This window comes from Calidris pugnax, unplaced genomic scaffold, assembly GCF_001431845.1.
Source record: "Calidris pugnax isolate Ruff unplaced genomic scaffold, ASM143184v1 scaffold134, whole genome shotgun sequence".
NCBI lineage: Eukaryota > Metazoa > Chordata > Aves > Charadriiformes > Scolopacidae > Calidris > Calidris pugnax.
Window position 1 is genome coordinate 1,149,101 of NW_015090873.1, and position 20,275 is coordinate 1,169,375.

The 20,275-nt window shown below is 54.7% G+C and overlaps 1 protein-coding gene across 1 annotated transcript in view; it reads left to right on the plus strand.

Moving 5' to 3' along the window:
* Positions 1-14,324: 14,324 nt before the first annotated feature.
* The window catches only part of PCSK6 (proprotein convertase subtilisin/kexin type 6), a 48,857-nt gene continuing 42,906 nt past the window's right edge, over positions 14,325-20,275 (plus strand). The window contains exon 1 of the mRNA XM_014946077.1: positions 14,325-14,347. The gene's annotated coding sequence lies outside the window, so the exon portion shown is untranslated. The remainder of the gene's footprint in view (positions 14,348-20,275) is intronic.

Sequence of the window (20,275 nt, forward strand, 5' to 3'; positions counted from 1 at the left end):
TGGGGTGAAGAGGGTCCCTGGGGACAGGGGGTGGCCGCAGGGTGAGACACGAGCCGTGGCGTGGGGCAGGGTACCCGGGGGTGGGAGAGGTCCCCAGGGTCAGGAAGGGTCCCCAGGAGTGGGTAGGGTCATGGAAGGGGTCCCTTGGAAGGGACCTCAAAGATCATCTAGTTCCAACCCCCCTGCCCTGGGCAGGGACACCTCCCACCAGCCCAGGTTGCTCCAAGCCCCATCCAGCCTGGCCTTGAACCCCTCCAGGGATGGGGCAGCCACAGCTTCTCTGGGCAACCTGTTCCAGTGTCTCACCACCCTCATAGTAAAAAATTTCTTTCTGATATCTAATCTGAATCTTTTTTCTTCCAATTTAAAACCGTTTCCCCTTGTCCTATCGTTACCCTTCCTGGCAAAGAGTCCCTCCCCAGCCCTTCTATAGGCACCCTTCAGGTATTGAAAGGCCGCTATAAGGTCTCCCCGGAGCCTTCTCTTCTCCAGGCTGAACAATCCCAGCTCCCTCAGCCTGTCTCCATAGGAGAGGTGCTCCATCCCTCTGAGCATCTTCGTGGCCCTCCGCTGCACCTGTTCCAGCTGGTCCATGTCCTTTCTATGTTGAGGACTCCAAAGCTGTCCCCAGGGGTCAGGCCAGCCCCCCGTGGTAGGACAGTGCCCCTGGAATTGGAGGGTCCCCAGGGTCGGGGAGGGTCCTGGGGCACAGAGTGGGATGGTGTCTCTGGGGCTGGACCCCAGGAGCAGTAGGATGAGGCGCAGGGTGCAGAGAAGCAAGGGATGCCCTCATGGGTACCACGGTGTCTCTCTGGGCATCACGAAGGCTGTGTGGAGCGATGCCCACGTGGCAGCGTGGCTCCCTCAGCCGCAGCAGCGGGGTGGTCTCAGGACAGCGGGGGATGCGGTTTGTCAGCCCAAGGGGAACAGCTGGGGAATGGTTTTTTGGTGGCAGAACTGGTTAAAGCAACTAGTCACGCTCGGTGCTATTGTTCTCCACTGGTATTCAGCTTCGCAGACTTCTGCTTCTATTTCAGGCCTGCTGGAGGGCTCGTGTACCCAACAGCCTGCCTGTTTTTTTTCTTCTAATTATTTCAGTCAGTCTAAAAAAAGACATTACCTCCCTCTGCAAACCTTGCCTCCATTGTTCTCGGCAGAGAAGATAAGAAGGAGAGAAGAGAAGTCTTGACACACGTTACCTCCAGGTTAAATGCTCTTCTGCATAGGTATGGCAAGTGCTGGGGGGAGAAACTGGAGAGAGGTTCTGCTAACCGGAGGTGGAGGAGACACTGGGGCATCCATCAGGGCTGGCTGCCCCCGTCTTGCAGGGCCAGGGGTTAATGGAGGAGCTGGGAATCACCCTGGGACACGCCAGGGTTTGAAAGGAGAAATCCTGGTGCTGTCGAGGCGCGTTGAGAGGGAAATGATTGCCGTGTCAGCAGAAAGGCATCCCGCGTCCGAGGAGGGGGAGGAAGCTGCTAATAGATGTGCTGTGATGGATCTGGGGTTTGACGAGAGGCCGAGGGGCTGATGACAGATGGGATCTAACTGGCCATCACTGGTGTGAGCGGGGAGAGGGGACAGAACAGAGGGGACACACAGCGTGGCCACCGCTGCGGTCGGGGCATTGCCCAGGCACCCTCTCCCCTCGCCCGCAGGGTTTTGGGGCAGGACCCCCCTGTTTGTGCCCCTTGCCCACAAGGCTGCAAGAGCAGCAGGGGCTGAGCGGAGCTCCTAAGAGCAACCACTCACAAATAATTATTAGCGATAATTAGCGAAAACAAACTGATGGCATCTCCCTCGTAGGAGCTTCGCTCTGGGTTTGGCAAAGGCTCCCGTCTCGCCGAGACGATCCCCTTGTTGTGTAAACACCTTCTGTGGCTTCCCCTGCTCCTCCTCTGTGACTTGAGAGCCAAACCGGGCCAAGAAAATGCTGCTGTGAGCGATGGCTCAGAGGGGCCTGGCCAGGGGCTGGTGGGATATGAGCATCCTTCAGGTGTCCCCTTTGCCTGGCACAACAGGCACCTCTGAAAGGTTTGACCAGAAAATCGTGGCTTGTCACCATTGTCATCCAGAGAGGTGGCCGAGCCAGGGTTAGCTCTCTGCTGCCCAACACCAGGAGGGAACTAGCTTTAAATACATTTTTTTTCTTCGTTTCATTTTCCGAGCCTTCCAACCTGGGGCTTTGGGTGGGAAGTGGGAACATCCCAGCTCACCCACAGCCTTCCCCCGTGGGTGTGTGAGAGCAAGGCAGGATGCTGCGGTGCCCCCAGCTCAGCTGCGGGACGGTGCCAGCCATCGTGGAATGAATTATTGAAAAAAGGTGATATTTTAGCCAGGCTTTTAAAATGACCAAAAAAAAGCCCCACCCCAAAGTGCCAGAAATGTTGTTCAGTGTGCTCTGTTTCCCCAGCAGAGCTGGGGGAAGCGAGGGGAAGCCTCTGGCTGTACAGATAGGGTGTGGGCTGCGCTTCCGACTCTGCTGGAAAATTTTAATTGGTGAAAAAGTGAAGAATATTTTTAGGATGCCGTCGATGTGTGTGTGTGTGTGAGGACGTGTGTGCCCTAAGAGCATGCAACGCAGGGGCTGCATCCTTGTGATTTATTGGCTGTCCTCACCCTCGCAGGCAGACCCTGAGAGAGCCACCACGACCCCACCAGCAGGAGCAACTGCTGTGGGGGGACCTGTCGTCTGCAGGAGGAATTAAGGGAGGATGCTCATTGCACGAGAACATGGAGACTGGTCCAAAAATGCTGTGGGGAGAGGCATCGGGCTGCAGCCAGGGTCGGGCTGCCCCTTGGAGGAGGGATGTGCTGCCAGATCGTGGGCTTCTTCGTTGATAAGAGGTGGTGCAACGCTGCTCCGGCGAAGTGAAACGGAGTCACGAGGGACACCAAGGAGGTTGGGCTGGTGAGTCGCAAAACCCAGGAAGCTCGTTTGCAAGGGAACCCGTGAGCTCTGTGCCTCAGCTGTCTTTGGGGTCTTGCAAAACGCGGGGGGCAGGAAGCAGAGGAGGAGGGCAATACCAGCAACCTGAGGGTCAGGAGCTCCAGCCATGGAGGCATGGCTACCTCAAAGCCTCTTGGGTCTGGGGTCTTGCAAAACTCGGGGGGGCAGGAAGCAGAGGAGGAAGGCAATACCAGCAACCTGAGGGTCAGGGAGCTCCAGCCATGGAGGCATGGCTACCTCAAAGCCTCTTGGGGCTGAGTCGGGACTGGGATGGGTGGGGAGTCCCCTCTGCCCTCCCAAATGTGGGCAAACCCGTCTCTCCAGCCACAGGCACCACATAAGAGAGCTGTGGTCGCCATCACGTCTACCTGCTGTCCTTTCCCCGCTCTGGGCAGGGAGCTCTGGCTCCTGCATCCAGCCTGAGGTACCTCGTCACCGGGGTCAGCCACTCCACCTGCTCCTGCCTTGGTTTCCCTCCACCTCAAATGGCAATAACCCATCTCCAGGGCGCCATGGAGCCTAGTTCATTAGCGCCTGGCTTCATTAAGTGCTTTGAGCAGGGCTGGAAGGGGCAGAGGCTCATTATCACAATTGCCCTGTTATCTGCTCAGCAGTAGGGAGGAGGAGGAGGAGGAGGAGGACACACCGGCAAGGCCAGGAGCTGGCGCTGGGCTCAGGGTGGCTGTGGGGCTCCTGATCTTCAGCTGGAAGAGAAATCCTCAGCCCCTTCACACGCACAGCAAATTAATGTGGGTGTTCTTAATTAATTCTGTCCGGTTGGGGCTAAAATAAAAAGGCTGGGAGAAAGTGCAGGGTCTGAATGGATGCCCAAGGGTAGGGCTGAATTCAGGCTCTTGATGCCAAGTAGAGCCCGTGGCACCTTCTCCTCCTGGCTGCAGCATGTCTGTGGGGATACACCACTTCTCAGGTGGAGCACAGTCCTCTAAACTACCCATGCTAGACAAGAAAAGGTGGATGTGGCCCCATCCTTAGGTGATGCATGGGGAATTAGCAACAGCAAAGGCTGGAGGAGATGGGAGACCACAGACACGGGGCTAGTGTGGAAGTGCTAGACAAGAAAAGGTGGATGTGGCCCCATCCTTAGGTGATGCATGGGGAATTAGCAACAGCAAAGGCTGGAGGAGATGGGAGACCACAGACACGGGGCTAGTGTGGAAGAAGGGCTCTCCTCACCTCCCAACCTGCTTTCTGGGCTTAAATCTTATGTTTCATGGACAAACCATGTGAAAGGGTGATGTTTCCAGCCCCTCTCCCTGCTTTGGTGGGGCAGTTGGAGTTAGCACGCCTGGTTTGGGGTTTGGCCAGTAGCTCCTGATCTGCTGAGGTCCTGGTTTTACCTGTTTTCCTCTTCGCTGCTATCACTCCGAGCTTCTGCCGAAATCAAACCCGGGCTTTCCTGCTATTCATGCTCTGGATTTTAGTTATATGCTTGAAAGAAAAGCCCCAGCTATCTGCCAAAGCCATCAGCCTGCGAGCGCTTGCAGGAACCCATGTACTCTCCTTGCTGATCTTGCTGGTTCTGTCAGGAAACGCAGTCCTTGCTGCAGAGGACACCTGGATGTCCTACCACGGGCCAGGGATGTCAGCCTGGGCTCTTACAGGGCGTGGACAAAGCAGACCCAAAACCATGGGTGAGGAGATCACTTGCTGGGACCAAATGGGGGAGGTGGGCAGTTTAAATTGCCATGTTTGTGGGTTTTGTTGGTTGGTTGGGGGTTTTTTGGAGTTTTTTTGTGGTTGGACTCAATGATCTCAAAGATCCCTTCCAACCATGACGATTCTGTGATACCAGCAGCGAGTTGAAAGAAAGTGGCCAAGCCCTCTGGCATGATGGCAAGTGACCAGCAGTGAGTTGAAAGAATGTGGCCAAGCCCTCTGGCATGATGGCAAGTGGGCAATAAGCGATGTGGCTTGGTGCTTTTCTTCTTCACTTCTGTTCTAAGTCACCATTGGTCATAAGCCCAAAGGTGGGCCAGAACATTGCTGCTGGTGTCCTGCCTGTTGCTTTTCTTCTTCACTTCTGTTTTAAGTCACTGTTGGCCGTAAGCCCTGCCGAAAGGTGGGCCAGAACATTGCTGCTGGTGTCCAGGCCATGGCCACCTCCAGGATGGGTGGGAAGGGGTGAAGCACTCAATGGGAGAGGGCTCGGGGCGGCTCTCCTGCTCCATTGCTGCATGGGGTGAAGGTGAGCAGTATGGGGCTGGAACAGGAGGTGGTTTGGAAGAGCTGTCCCATTCCATGCTGCTTTTCAGAAGACCCCCAGGTCTTCTGGAACTGGGGAGGTGGGCAGTTTAAATTGCCTTGTTTGTGGGTTTTGTTGGTTGGTTGGGGTTTTTTTGGAGTTTTTTTGTGGTTGGACTCAATGATCTCAAAGATCCCTTCCAACCATGACGATTCTGTGATACCAGCAGCGAGTTGAAAGAAAGTGGCCAAGCCCTCTGGCATGATGGCAAGTGGGCAATAAGCGATGTGGCTTGGTGCTTTTCTTCTTCACTTCTGTTCTAAGTCACCATTGGTCATAAGCCCAAAGGTGGGCCAGAACATTGCTGCTGGTGTCCAGGTGATGGCCACCTCCAGGATGGGTGGGAAGGAGTGAAGCACCCGATGGGAGAGGGCTCAGGGTGGCTCTCCTGCTTCATTGCTCCATGGGGTAAAGGGGAGCAGCGTGGGGCTGGTGGTTTGGAAGAGCTGTCCCGTTCCATGCAGCTTTTCAGAAGACCCCCAGGTCTTCTGGAACCAGGGACATGCCCCACATCCTGCAGGCTGAACCCAATCCCTGTGTAAACAGGCTCAGAAGAGCTTCCCACATCCCTCCTCACACCGCCCCGTGCCTGGGGCAGTTGCCTCTGGGCTTTCCCAACAGCTCTGCGCCATTCCTGGCCTTCACCGACATCTCCAGAAGTGACAAAATATGCCAAAAATAACCCCCCCTCTCTGCTGCTCCGGCAGGAAGGTGGGATATAAACACACGGACTGTTTGTTAGTGTTAGTGCTTGCCGGGCTTTCAAGCTGGGCTGAGTTTGGGGGGGGGATGGCTTCCTGTGCCCCAGCCCCGATCTCCCACTGGCTCTGTGCTCCAGGAAGGTGGGGGTGTTCCCCAAAACACCTCTGCCCTGCCACACTGCTTCGAGACGGGAAGGCTGCAGCCCCTGGAGGGGCTGGAGGGATTTTTCTGGGTGAGTTTAAGGTAAGGCAGCATCTCCGGGTGCATCACAGCCACCAGCTTTCCTCTGTGCAACACATGCAGCCAGCGGGGTCCTCCTGGAGCTGCTAGGAGATATATATAAAAATTTAAAAATATATATATATGTGCAATAATATCCTCAGAACCTGATTTTGTTTGCTGTGGCAAGAAGCAGAGAAGTGTAACCTGGCACCAGCAGATTGATGGTGTGATAACCCCGGGTAATGTGATGCTGCTGAGTGTGCTCTTGCTCTCGGGGCTATCTCTGGCCACCTCGATTCTGCCATCCCTACCTGCCACCCTGCCCCATTCCCAGGGTCAAATCCTGCTCCCGCTTGTGCCCAGCCCCAGCTCTGAGGCTGGCAAGTGGCCTCTGTGGACACTGGCTGCACAGGGGACAGGCTGGGGACATGCCAACCCTCCCTGAGCATGGAGAGACCCACGGGTTCTGGAGCAATGACAACATGAGAACATGGAGTGTGTCTAAAACGACGTTCTCTGTCGCTTTGGTGAGCACCTGGGGAATTCAGGGAAGGACCAGAAGGGGTTAAATCAATAATAATTTTTAAATCAATATTCTGATTTATGCTTCTGTCTTAGCAATGCTGCCTTCCTTTGCCCCGCGGTTTGAGGGCACGGACCCCGGTGGCAGAGTCTGAGCCGCCGTTTCCCTTGTGAACGTGGGTTTTGGCAGACGTGCTGTAGGATTTGGGCTGACTCTTTTTTTGGGGGAAAAAAAGACCTTATTTTAGGGTCACAGGATGCTCTTTCCCAGCCTCCCCTCTCGCTTCTGCCTTTCCCAGCACCGCTTGGGCACGAGGCTTAATCCTGATTCCTTAGGTCCTGGCCTTGGTTGTTTGGGTGCAACCTGGGTCCGGTGCTGGGATCTTTGAGGTGCAGGATGTGCTCCTGCCATGCCCCGGGGTGGGCAGGAGCCAGTCCCAGGCCACCTCCCTGCCTTATCCCTTCTGCAGAGTCCTCCTCCCTGCTGCCCTGGGGATGGGGAGATGCTTTCAGCAGCTAATGTGAGGTTTTTGTGCTGCAGCTGGACTTCTGGGTCCAGCCCCAGCTCAGTCTCAGGCTCACCCTACACCTTTGGGGGATCAACCCACAAAGTGGGCAACCCTCCATCTCTGCAGCCCTCTGGCCACTCTTATTCCTTACCCAGGGGGCTCGATATGGCCAATATCAGCCAAGAAACCTGCTCGTCTCCAAAACTTCCCTGCTATGGAGGGATGTGGTGTTCCTGGTGTGCACCCAGCTGCAGTTTCCCAGTGTACCCTGGCAGCTCACCCCAGCTTTAGAACTGTCAAACCTATGGAAATGCTATATTTGTGTAAACTTATGTTTGGGATTGTTCTCAGAGGATAGATTTGGGGGCTGCTTGAAAGGCATGTGGACAAGGGACCCCACCTTGTGCAGCTCCACGTGGAGTTGGCTGAGGCCAACAATGCAAAAACCCTGTGTGCTGGGAGCAAAATACAGAAACACAGAGCCCCTTCCACTGATACCATCCAAATGCAGTTGTTTTAAGTTGCTGCATATCATGAAAAATAACCCCAAGGTAAGTCTCTGTGGCAAAAAGCATTTTCACACAAGCCACTCGAAGCCCCAGTGGCCCTTGACCACCTCCAGCGCTCTCGCACAAACACAAAAGGAAGTAAAAGTTTCAATTTTGAAATACAAATAGTTTGTGGTCGTCATATTTATTTATTTATTTTTTTTTCTCCTTCTATGGTTATAGGCAACCGGAGCTGCAGCAGCCCAGCTCTGACTTTCAGATGCTTCATTCTAGCTGGACCACTACGTCGGTCTGTCGGCTCCGAGGTGGGAGAGGGCTCAGGCCTGAGAAATTCGTAGCAATAAATCAGGGCAGATGCATCTGAAAGGCAGCAGCAGATACGGGGTGATCCTTGAGGCTGCTCTGCCTCCTGCCCAGTTGATGGTGATGATGCCCGTGCATGGATTTAGGTGGAAATTGATGCTGGTGCATGACTTTGGCAGAAATTAATTGGTTATTTGTGGCTGGGTTTGCAAATGGGAAGCTCGTTTGGCTCAGGTTTGGTTTTGTCTTGTAGTCGAGCTCATGGAGTGGCCTGGGAAGGCCACACACTGCAGGGTAAGAAAAGGGATTATTCATTTATTATCAGATCTGGAAAATATAAGGGGGAAGGAAGGGGGAGAAGAATCAATTCAGATTAAACTGAAACACCCTGATTTAAAAAAAAAAAACCAAAACCCAACTCCCCAAACATTCTGGTTTTGGATCACCCCAGAATAGTCAGTTTGACAAGAAATGCAAAGTTTGTGTTTGCAGATTGGTCAATTAACCCCTTTCTAAAACTTAAATAAATAAATAAAAGCCATTCCCAAATAGAAAGTAAAATCCCACAGTTCCTGAAAAAGCTTCAAGAACAGAGGTTGGGTATTTCTGAGGTGCTTCATTTTGGGAACCCCAGAAGAAATGTTTTGACATTTCCAAGCCAGCTTCTTTTTTAACCCCTAAATATTTTCCAAATTTACCTGAAATCAGTAAATAGTCTGTGCCTTGTCAGAGCCACCTCTGGGTTTCCCTGAGGGTGCTGATGGCCAAGAGCATCCTCGGTCCCTGCTGCCAGAGCTTGGGTCCCTGCAGGAGGAAGCTGGAAAAATCCTCTGGCTCCTGGATCTGGGCTTCGGGGTGATGCTCTCCCTGAAGATGCCTCGTGCAGAGGACACGAGCTGAGCCTTGGCTTGAGCAGGGATGGGGTGAGGTTTCTGGCGATGCTCTGGTTTTGGTGGTGACTCGGGAGGCAGGATTGGATCAAGTGGATTCTGGAGAGATTTACAGCAAGTAAACTCTTCCACGTGAAGGGCTTATTGCATTGGTCTTTGTATCTGAGGCAGGTTTCAGAGGTATTGCCCATGGCTGAGCAGTGGGGAGGGTGAAACACCATCCCTCCTTAACCCCACAGAGAGGTGGCACAGGGACCACGAGTGCTTTGCATCCCTCTCCTGGAGCTGCCATCATCTCCCAGCCTTTCCAGTGAGGCCAGGAACTTGGTGGCCAACTGCTGGGCTTGCAGCCGTGCCAGCGTCCCACCTCAGTGATGATCCAGTGCAGACACATGGATGAAACAAACGGTGGGCCGGGAAGAAGGTCTGGCTGAGAAGCACTCACGGGAAGCGTTTCCGTTCTGAAATTGCAAAATGTAATTAATGCCGGTAATAAACGTGGAAACTCATTAGCTCTGTGGCTGGGCTGGCCCCTCCCTGGCTAACGGCAGCCTCAGTGCTGCAGCCTCTTCCCAATGTGATGTGCTACCAGGTCATTTCTTGCCTCCAGCATCCCTGCCATGCCACCACCTGCATCCCTGCCATGCTTCTGCCCACATCCCTGCCATCTGCTGCCCGCATCTCTGCCACGCTTCTGCCTGCATCCCTCCATGCTGCTGCCCACATCCCTGCCATGCCACCACCTGCATCCCTGCCATGCTTCTGCCTTCATCCTGCCACGCTGCTGCTGCATCCTGCCATGCCACCACCTGCATCCTGCCACGCTGCTGCCCACATCCCTGCCATGCTTCTGTCTGTATCTCTGCCATGCTACCACCTGCATCCCTGCCACGCTGCTGCCTGCATCCTGCCATGCTGTTGCCCGCATCCCTGCCACTCTTCTGCCTGCATCCTGCCACGCTGCTGCCCATATCCCTGGCATGCCACCACCTGCATCCCTGCCATGCTGCTGCCCACATCCTGCCATGCTGCTGCCCGCACCCCTCCACTCTTCTGCCTGCATCCCTGCCATGCTGCTGCCCACATCCCTGCCACGCTGTTGCCCACATCCCTGCCACGCTGCTGCCCACATCCCTGCATGCTTCTGCCTGCATCCCTGCCATGCTGCTGCCTGCATCCCTCCATGCTTCTGCCCGCATCCTGCCACCCTGCTGTCCACATCCCTGCCATGCTGCTGCCTGCATCCTGCCATGCCACCACCTGCATCCCGCGCCTCATCCCTCCCCGGCAGCCTTTCCCCTCGGCCCTTTTCAGCCCAGCCCACCAGTTCCTCTGCCTCCCTGAGCCCCCGGTTGCCCCCGGTCCGAGCCCCCAGCCCTGCCCGCAGCCCCGTGCCCCGGCCTTCCTCCCGTCCTTCCTCCCGGCGGCGGGCGCAGCGGCGCGGCGGTGTGGTGCCATCCCCACCTAGTGCCGGCCCGGAGCACAGCCCGCCCCGGCGGGTCCCGGGGAGACACCCGGCCACCCCCGGCATGGTCCTGCGGGGGATTTCCCTGCCCCAATCCCGAGGGATGCTCCGGGGGGAATGAACGAGTCGGGGGGAAGGTGCTGATGCAGCCCCCACCACCCTCCGGAGGGTGGGCAGAGTCCCCTGGGGGTCTTTGCCTCTTCATGCCCCATCTCCTAGCTCTGGAAAAGTGGGTGCCCCCTCCCCTCCAGCATCGGGAGCCCAGCTGGGGATGAGGGACATTGCCATTCCCCTGTCGTTGAGCTTGTCCCAGCGCCAGGGCTGGACCCCCTTGCAGGTGACATGGTTTAGAGATGGTTTTTTATCAGAGTTAGGTTGATGGTTGGACTAGATGGTTTTAAAGGTGCCTTCCAAGCTGGGCAATTCTATGATTCCATCCCTCTGGGGATGCTTCTGCACATCGCAGGTTTGGGGACCTGATAGTGGCATTTCCCAAGGACCCCACGTTCCTGGAGAGCATCACACATCACAGGTTTGGGGACCTTATAGAGGCATTTCCCAAGGACCCCACGTTCCTGGAGAGCATCACACATCACAGGTTTGGGGACCTTATAGAGGCATTTCCCAAGGACCCCACGTTCCTGGAGAGCATCACCTCTCTCAGCCCCTCCAGCCCAGTAAGGACCAGTTGAGGGCAGGCTTTGAGGCCAGGTAAAGCCTTCAGTGATGCCCCCCAGTACCCCGTCTCCCAATTGCCCCCCTCCAGCCCATCGGGGACTCCCAGAGCCACAACATCCTTTTAATTTTCCTTCCACTCCTCCACCCTGATGTTCTCTGGAGCTTTGTCCCCACCATGTCCCTGTGACCGAGGGCTGCCCACCCTACCTGAGTGCTGTGCTAAGCCCACCTCCCTTGGGCTGGCCGAGCCACTGGGGGCATCTAATGGCATTTACTCCTCACCTGGGACAAGACAATGAGCAACCACCCCCTGCTCACCCACACCAGGCTCCTTGGGCTTGGACCATCTTCCATCCAGAATCCAGGAGCCTCTGCAGGTCACTTCACCTGGTCCTCACAGGGTCTTGTTTACGTCGTCACTCCTTGCACTCAAATTTTCCCAAATTTGGCTCATTCTTGTATTTTTTTTTTGGTCTTTTCTCTGGCTCCACCACCCCAGGGCTGTTGCACGGGCACTTTCTTGGCTCCCTTGGGTGCTGTGGCTTTACTGTCCCTGCCCCGCAGGAGGGATGCGGGGTCCCCCAGTGCTTCCCTGAAACTCAGGGGATGCTTGGTGGGGGGATGCTTTATGGGGGGGGTGGTCCTGCTTGCTGCAGGGTCCTGTGGGATGTTGTGCCCCTCTGACCAGTGCTGGTCGCTCCAGTGTGATCTGCCACCTGCAACAACAAACTGGGCTCGGAGCAGCGTCCCACCAGGCAGAAAACCTCCTCCCTCTCATCCCAGCCACAGCAGAAAATTCAGAGAAACCAGAACAAAAGCAACTGCAAGGGAAGACTCTTTGGATTAACATCTCAAGGTGATTTTTGAGGGTTTTATCTATGTTATTTAACTTCAGCTGCTGTGGGGGAAGCACATCTTGGGTAGAGCCAATGGAGCGCCCTGAGTGGAGCTGGAAACATGCTCAGAAATCTGTGAAGACCACGGAAAAGAACAGGAAAAATGGACCACAACGTGGGAGAGGAGGCAGATGGATTAAGGGGTGCTGTGGCCTCCTTCATATTTCCCCACGAAACAAGGAAAAAACCCAACACTGCCCCTATTTTCTCTGGGAAACGCCCGTGCAGCTCAGCCCTGAAAGCGGGATTCAGCAGCTCGGCGTAACCCGAACGCTTCCTCTCCTGCCTTAAAGCAAATGTTGGAACAGAGCGGGCTTAAAGTCTGCTGAAGAGGCCCATTTACCTGGGAACTGAAAGCAAATATTGGGATAATATTTGGAAAAGCCTGCGAATGGGCAGGGCCCAGCATGTGCCAGGCAGCAGCAACCTGCTGAGCCGGGGGGGGAGAAGCCACCCTCTGCGTGTGGCTAATTTTCCCCTTTTCCCTCATTTCCTTCCCATTTCCTTCCTGGCTCCAAAAGGTTTTGCCATGCCCAGGAGGGTCCTTGGGATGCATTTTCCCCCAGGAGTGTGGTAGAGCTGAAAGAAAAGAGGATTTTTCCATGGGCAGGGTGGGCAGAAACCCTGCCCCGTCCGAGCATCCCAGGGTGGGAGGGGAGGGGGCTGGTGGGGAGAAGGTGATTATTTCCCCCCTGATCAACAACTGAGGCCCTGCCCGGTCCGAGCATCCCAGGGTGGGAGGGGAGGGAGCTGGTGGGGAGAAGGTGATTATTTCCCCCCTGATCAACAACTGAGGCTGATCTGCAGGACCCACTTAATCAGATATCACTTAAAACCAGGTTGATTTCTGCCTAATTGGTCAGTAATTAGCATCTAATTGGCAAAGCTGCAAAGAAGCTGCAGCCCCTCCTTCCCAAAGCCATTAGCAGTGTCTATTTTAACACTCAGAGCCTGGCTGGCATTCAATAAATGCTGGGGTTGGTTGTGGTTGTTTTTTTTTTCCCCTCCCGTTTAAAAACGTTAATGCGTGTTCGAAATTCAGTTGGACATCTCATTTGGGTTTGAAGTATAATTACGTTTGATGAGGACTAATAAGCAGCTTTCAAAATGAGACCAGGTTAAAGTCTCTCCCGCTGTCTGCTGTGGGGAAGCCAATATTCACCACCAGCGGCTGATGCTGATTTTTATGGGACTAATCCAGACATGTCCAGGGCTCCATAAAACCCTGCTTTGCCTTTCACTGCTATTTTTTTTTTTTAAGGTATTTTTTTTTCTACCTGGGATGGATTTTTATTGCTGTGGAGTTTTGTTCCACGCACGATTTCCCCTCGCTGTGGGACGCAAATGGCAATTTACACAAACCAGGCATTTTTACCCCCAATTTCCCAGCCTTGTTGGGAAGGAAAATAAGTATCGGATGCACAAAAGGGAAACTTTGAATTCTCAGCCCCAAACTGACCCCGAGACTTGGGACCTTGGTGTTGGCTCAAAGCCTGGCTGAAGGTTGAAGCGGAGGCTTCGGTGTGGTCCCTGGCACAGCTGATGGTTGATGGTGGATGGTTGATGGTTGAACTGGTGTTGAGGTCGGCTCTGCTTTAGCACCAGCTCCTGCCTAGGTGGAGCTGCTTCTCTTCAGCATCCACAACCAGCCAGAAAACGCTGGCTCTGGTCTTCTGATCGCCCAAAAACCGCCTGGCTGCAGCTTCTGAGCAGAGGTGAGGCAGAAAAAAAAAAACCCACCCAAGCTGTGGGTTTGGGTTTGTTTTCCACGCTCCCCACTTGGAAATACCATGCCAAAGGTAAGCTCTCCCGGAGATGAGGCTTTGGCAAGTCTCCTTGTGCTGCTGAAACCTCCAGGAACGCCCTTGGTGAGCCCTGAGCACACCCTCCCTGGGACGGGGAGTGAGTCCCAGCCCTGGCTTTCCGGGGGGATGCGGGGACACGCGTGACACTAACCTGCAGGACGCTCCCTTCCCTGCCAAAACCTGGCACCTCCCCAAGGGAGAGGCAGCAGAGCCCCTCTGCAGCCCCGTGGGGATGCACCCAGCCATCACAAATCCCAAAACTGCTGGGTTCTGAACCCCTAAACTCCCAGATGGGGCCAAAATACCCGCAAAAGCTGAGATGGTGAAGCAGAAAAAACCCTCCTGCCCACCTTGGTGCTGCCCCTGAAGGTTGGCAGGAAGGCTTTAATGGCCACCAGCCAGAAGTTGGTGGGGAAACACCTTAAATTGGGAGCGCTGGGTGCTTGGGCAGTTCTCCCTGCATTTATTTTTTTTTAATTTCCAGGGCATTTTGCAGCAGTTGAAGAGATGCAGGTAAATAGCCAAGCCCCAGAGCCTGGCGAAGGTGCCAGCTGCTCTGCAGTCAGGACAGACCCGGCCACTGACTCCGGGCTGACCACGTTACAGCCCTAAATAGCTGCTTTTTGAGGACAGGTGGGTCACAGCAAACTTTATTTTGCTGGAAACAACAGGCACATTGTGCAGGGAAGGCTTTCCAAGGATGCTCCCCACGCCCTTTTCAGGAAATACCACGCAGCTCTCCTTCGTGCCATGCCAATTTTTTTTTCTTTCTTTTTTTTTTATTTTTTAATGGGCATAAATGATAGCCTCGGCAAGGACCCGCCGTGTTTTCCCTGGGCTGCTGCTGGATTTTATTTTGAAATCGCTGCTGGTTTGGTCTTTGCATCTCTCCACCCCCAAAGTTTGCGTTGGGTTGGCGAAAGCCACCACAGTGAGTGGCTGGTGGTGATCCCTGGCCTGGTGACCCCCAGCCATTGCCAGAGTCTGATTTTAGGTCCCAGTTTCAGCCTTGGAGCCACCATCCCAACAGCGATGGCTGTGCTTCCTCCAGGGATGGGACCCAAAATATCTTCCTCCATGGGGTGATGAAATGGCACCAGCAGAACCGGCTTTTCCAAGGCCTGCAGCTCCAGGGGTGGGGTTGGGTTGGGTTGGCCCCGGGTTTTACTACCAGCTCCCTCTTGGCTCCGATGCCTTTTCCTGGTACCGTGCTCTCGGATGAAGCGGGATGGCAGCAGGGAGAGGAAGAGGAAGGACTCCTACCCCATCCTTTGGGCAGTGTCATCCAGGATGGGTGCCACCAGGACGCACCCTTGAGGTTCCCTCCCTGTCCCAGCACCCTCTCCTCGGGGTCAAGCCCTCCTGCACCCCAAATATCCCAAAACACAGAGAGTGGGAGCCAGGACAGCCCCGGTGCAGCTCCACAGGGATGCAGCAGGACCCGGAGCATCACACCTCCCCTCTGGCCATTTCTTTCCTCGCCCTCATTTCCAAAATAACACTAAACCCAAAATCTATTTGAGACGGGTGAAAAAGTCTGGGTTTGTTTCCTTTTAATTCAAGACCAAGCACACAGCCAATCTTTTTTTTTTTTAACATATTGATTTTTCCCCCCCTGTGAATGGCTGTGCTGGGCCCAGCAGTCCCCGGAGTGCCCTTTCAGCCGCTGAGTTTCAATTGTTTCTAAACTTCCAGATCCATCTTTTGGATATTTTTACAGGCCTGAGTCCATAGTGGGCCCTTTCTTTTTATTTTTTATTACTAGCATTTTTACCGGGATGACATTTTGACTAGTCTGGGAAATCTTCTGGCCCACTACACCAGTTCCTGACAATCAAGATTTAATCTTTCCAGAGAGGAAGAACATAGCGGAGAGAGAGGGAAAAAAAAAAAAAAAAAAAAAAATTAATCCAGATTTCTCTGATATTGCAGAAAAGCAGAGAAGGAGGAGCCTGCAGGAAATCTCCAGCCCAAACCTGGAGCGGGGCTGCGACTGCGCAAGCCCCAACCGTCGCCGGACAGATGTTGGTCTAATTAGAGCTAAAACCTCCAGCTCTGGGGATGCTCCGCTCTCCCGACCCTGAGTGTATCATTGCAGCCCAGCAGCCTCTCTAATCTCTGATTTAAATCCCCTTTGCTGCTGCCTTCAGCCTTTGGGAGAGGTTCTGGATGGTAGAAAACCGTTAGCGTGTCCCTCCTTGGTCATCCCCGTGGTTTTGAGCTCTTCCACCCTGGCAGGAGCCCTTTTTGATCCGTAATTCTCCCTATTTCTCACGGAGAAGTGCCAGGTTCAGAAATTGCTAAAATGGGTGTTTCGGGCAGTTTGAAATGAGTTTCCCTGTGCCTGGGTTGTTGTGACCAGGGCTGGGTGCTGGCACGGAGCTGCCACTCGTCCCTCACCTTCCTCCACCGCATCCCCTCCTTCTTCTCCATCACATTTGATGTCACCTGTTTGGTCCAAAAGCAGCTTAATCCAGCTTGAGGAAGGAGAGGAAAAAGGCAGGGGCAATATTTTTCCACTGAGCATGAACCTCCTGGGAATTCCCCCAGGGGTTTGGTGGTTGCTGAGCGGTGGCAGTGCCATTGCCAGCGCCTGGGTGCTGCTGGGACACATCAGCCCTGGGGATGCTGCTCCACAGAGGCTCAAAATCTTATTTTCCACTGGTGAGCTTCACGGGCAGCTCACTTGCATACAGGATTTTGCCATTAATACGACCGAAACCAAACCATCTGGTCAGTAGTGAGTCCGGGGTTATTTCAGTGCCTAAAAGGACAAGCGGAGAAAAAAAAGAGGTTGTTTGAGAAGTATGACTGTAAATGGAAAAAACCACTGATTTCTGCCTCAGATTTACAAGTCCCTGGGTGGGAGCAGTGACAGTGGCTGAGAGACCAGTGCTTTGCCATCACCACCACCACTGTGTGTACTGGGAGAGAGCTGGGGTGGCTGCGGGAGGATGCTGGAGGCATCGGGCTTCCGACGGGGGTTTGAAGGCTGATGTTAATGAACTGGTGTTAATGGGCTGGTGTTAATGGGCACCCTGATGGCCAGAGGTCGGCTTGGAGCCGTGCAGGGGCTGGAGCTGGGATTTTTCCACATCCACTGGAGAGTGAAGAGCGGAGCTGCAGCGTGACTCCCCGGCGCAGACAAGATTGTGAACCGCACTGCTTTAATTACACCGGGGCAAATTTCGCTCATTTGGTTAAGCCTGGGAGCTACAGAAAGAGCCGTTTCCAGGTGCGCTGCTTTAATTACCGTGTGCCCTTTATTAACCATCACATACAGCTGTGTGGCTGGGATTAGCTGGGCTCTCTGGCCAGGGCAGGGTCGCAGCCACCAGCGCCGCAATGGTCCCCTCGTCCCTCTGCCCGTCCCTGGGACACACACACGGGCTCTGCTGGGGTCAGATAAATGGGTTTTAACCTGATTTTTCCTATAATCTCCACATCGCCAAGCCCTCATCACGCAAAGGATAAAACCCCAGTGCCCATGGCCGGGGTCCTGTGGGGTTTGACCGGGCAGCTCCCACCAGCCACCCCAGCCCATGTCCCCAGGCTGAGCAGCCACCCCATCCTGGCACCCCGGGGGCACCTGTGGGCCATGTGTGTGTTTGCAAAACAGCTTTTATTTGCTTAACTTCTTGCACTTCAGCACGCAGAGGCACAGCTCCTACTGCCCTGCTCCCTGTCTGCCCCGTGGCCGCCGGCAGGGACATGGGGACAGTCCCACTGCCAGGGGCGGGCAGCCCAGCGCCAGCCCTGCCAACCCTCCCCTGCAAAAAATAGCAGCTTTCGGGTGCTTTATTTGCACTTTCCTTTTCTGAACTTGCCTTAAAAAGAAACAGAAGGGCTCAGTTTTCAAAGAACTGGCGTTTAAAAGGCGTTCTCCCCTGCCTGGCCAGCTCTTGGCTGTAGTCTCTTTGCCGGAGGAAGCGAGGAGCGTGCATGGTACGGGGTGGGATTTCGACTGTAATTCATGGACGGACATAAAAACGCCAGGATTATTATAAATTTTATTCCGCAGGGTTTGAACGTTACGGGTTCAGCAGCGCCTCTTCCCGTGCTGTCTCTGCAGCAGCTTCTGTTTCACCACTCCGCTCCCAAAATTTATTGCGTCGCCCGCGTCCCTACAGTAATTCTCCAGGTTTTAAAATAATCCCTGGAAAAGAGTTAAAACGGAGCCCCCGCCTTAGTCCACGTTCGTTGTGAAGTCCATGGGGGCGAAGTCTGGTTTTCCTGACACCCCTGGTAAATCCTGCGGGCTCGGCTGGGAAAACTGCCATCCAGGACATAAGGGGATACGCTCTGAATTTCAAAATCATGGCAGAGGGAGAAGGGGCAGGAGCAGCACAGGGACCTGGGGACACAGGGACACGGGTCCCAGCGTCACAGTCACTGCTTGGGCAAAGCTTTTACCCCCCCTCGGCCACTGTCGCTGGCTGAGAGGAACACCACCAACCCACAACAGTTTTACTGGTACCAGTAACAATCTCCCGGGCTGATACATCGGGAGTCGCAGTCAATGGCCTTGGGATGGAAGGTGTGGGATGCAGGAGGCTGCTGGATTCTGTTGCCCATGGGATGCAGAGACACTCCCAGACACAGGTTTGCCCCGAATCTATAGGGATTTGCCTATTTTTCATCACCTAAAGGAGCAGATGGGATTTTGCATCCCCTCCCAGGCAACCCCTTTCCCATCTTCACTCTCTTTGCCCTCAGAAAGCTCGTTCCACCACCAAACCCTAAACCTTCTCTGCTGCTGCTGCTGCTGGAGCCCGTTTCTCCCTCCCTGCTCCCCAGGGTGATATTTCTTCCCCCCTTTGCAGCCCCCCCAGCCCTTCCCCAGCAGAGTGAGGTGCACCTTGTGAGACGGAAGGGATGGGGTTTGTTTCTTCTGTTCTCACCCTTCCTCTGGCTCTGTGTCTCTCGGGATGTGCATCACACACGTGGCACCCACAGCCCCCCCCAGCCCTGCTCATCCCTCTCACCTTCACCAAGGGGAAACTCAAGGAAAAGCCCATAAACCAGATGGGAAATGAGGACTTGAGGTGCTTGTACTAATGGAAACCATCCTTTACTGCCTAATCAGAAGAAATGGCCACACGCAAACCCATAGAGTCATAGAATGGTTTGGGTTGGAAGGGACCTTAAAGATCATCCAGTTCCAACCCCCTGCCCTGGGCAGGGACACCTCCCACCAGACCAGGTTGCTCAAAGCCCCCTCCAACCTGGCCTTGAACCCCTCCAAGGATGGGGCAGCCACAGCTTCTCTGGGCAACCTGTTCCAGTGTCTCACCACCCTCACAGCAAAGAAGTTCTTTCTGGTATCTCATCTAAATCTCCCCTCTTTCAACTTAAAACCATTACCCCTTGTCCTGTCATCTCTCCTGCCCAGGCAGCACATGGAGGGGGCTCATGAGGATGCCTGGGATGAGGAACCCCAACACCTGGGGGTCCTGTGGCCCTGATGTCCCTGCGCATGGTGTTGTTGGCAGAGATTTCCACGAGCGACAGCTTATGGTGGTAGCTGTGTTTCTAATTGCACGGGATGAGCCTATTTATTTGAGGGGACTTTCCTATTTCCTTGGGATGTCACTATCTCACCCACCCACCACCAGGACCAGTACAAACTGATGAGACTGTGATTTTCCCACCTCTCTGCCCAGCTCTGGGATGTAGGATGAGCTCGGTGCCCCCTCCCACCTACCCCATGCCCCCTCCCGACCACTGGCATCCCTTTCTGGATGTCCCCTCGCCCGGGAGCTGCACCTAAGTGGGTTTTGCAAAGCTTTTGGAGGCTTGGGAAGGTGTTTGCGTTCAGATGGATGGGACTGGGGGCAGTGGGAAGGGCTTCTTGTAAGTGCTTTGGTTGGAAGCTGGGGCTTGTGCCCCAAATACTTCTCAAATCTGTTCAGGGCTTGGAAAATAGACACCACCCACTCCAGGAATCACAGCTGCCCCGAGGCCATCCCAGCTGGAGCCTGTGGTTGCAGCCCCATCTCCTGCCTCAGACAACTCCTGAGCTCCTCTCCAGCCATTTGTTGGGGCCTTGAGAGCCCCAGGGGCTGCAAAGGGGTGATATTCCTGAAGCTCTGATGTGATGCAGGTGAAGCTCCGATGGGATGCGAGTGAAACGCCACTTCATTTTGGGCAGTTGTTGGCTTTTCTGCCAGCCTCTGCCCGTGCTGGCAGGGAGGGCTCTGGAACAGAGCATCATTGACCCGCTCCTGAGCCCGTCCTTTGTGTGCATCGCTGCCTTCTCCCTAACAAAGCCTATTTTCTAATATCCCACGAGTTTTCTGCCACCCCCCCCCTCCCCGAATGGTGTCTGTGGGAGGCAAAACCCCTCTTTCTGCCTGTGCCCACGGCTCCCCGTGCCCACCACGGCCAGGCTCACCTGGAGGGTCTTGCCCCCAAATCCTCCCCATCAGCCAGTCCCTCCCCCTCTGAGCCCATGAGGAGCTGGATGTGGTTGGCCTGGGGGTGCAGGAGGGATGCCCGGGGTGGGGGGTACAGGGGGGCAGTGCTGGGGGGGTGGAGGAGGGATGCCCAGGGGGACAGGAG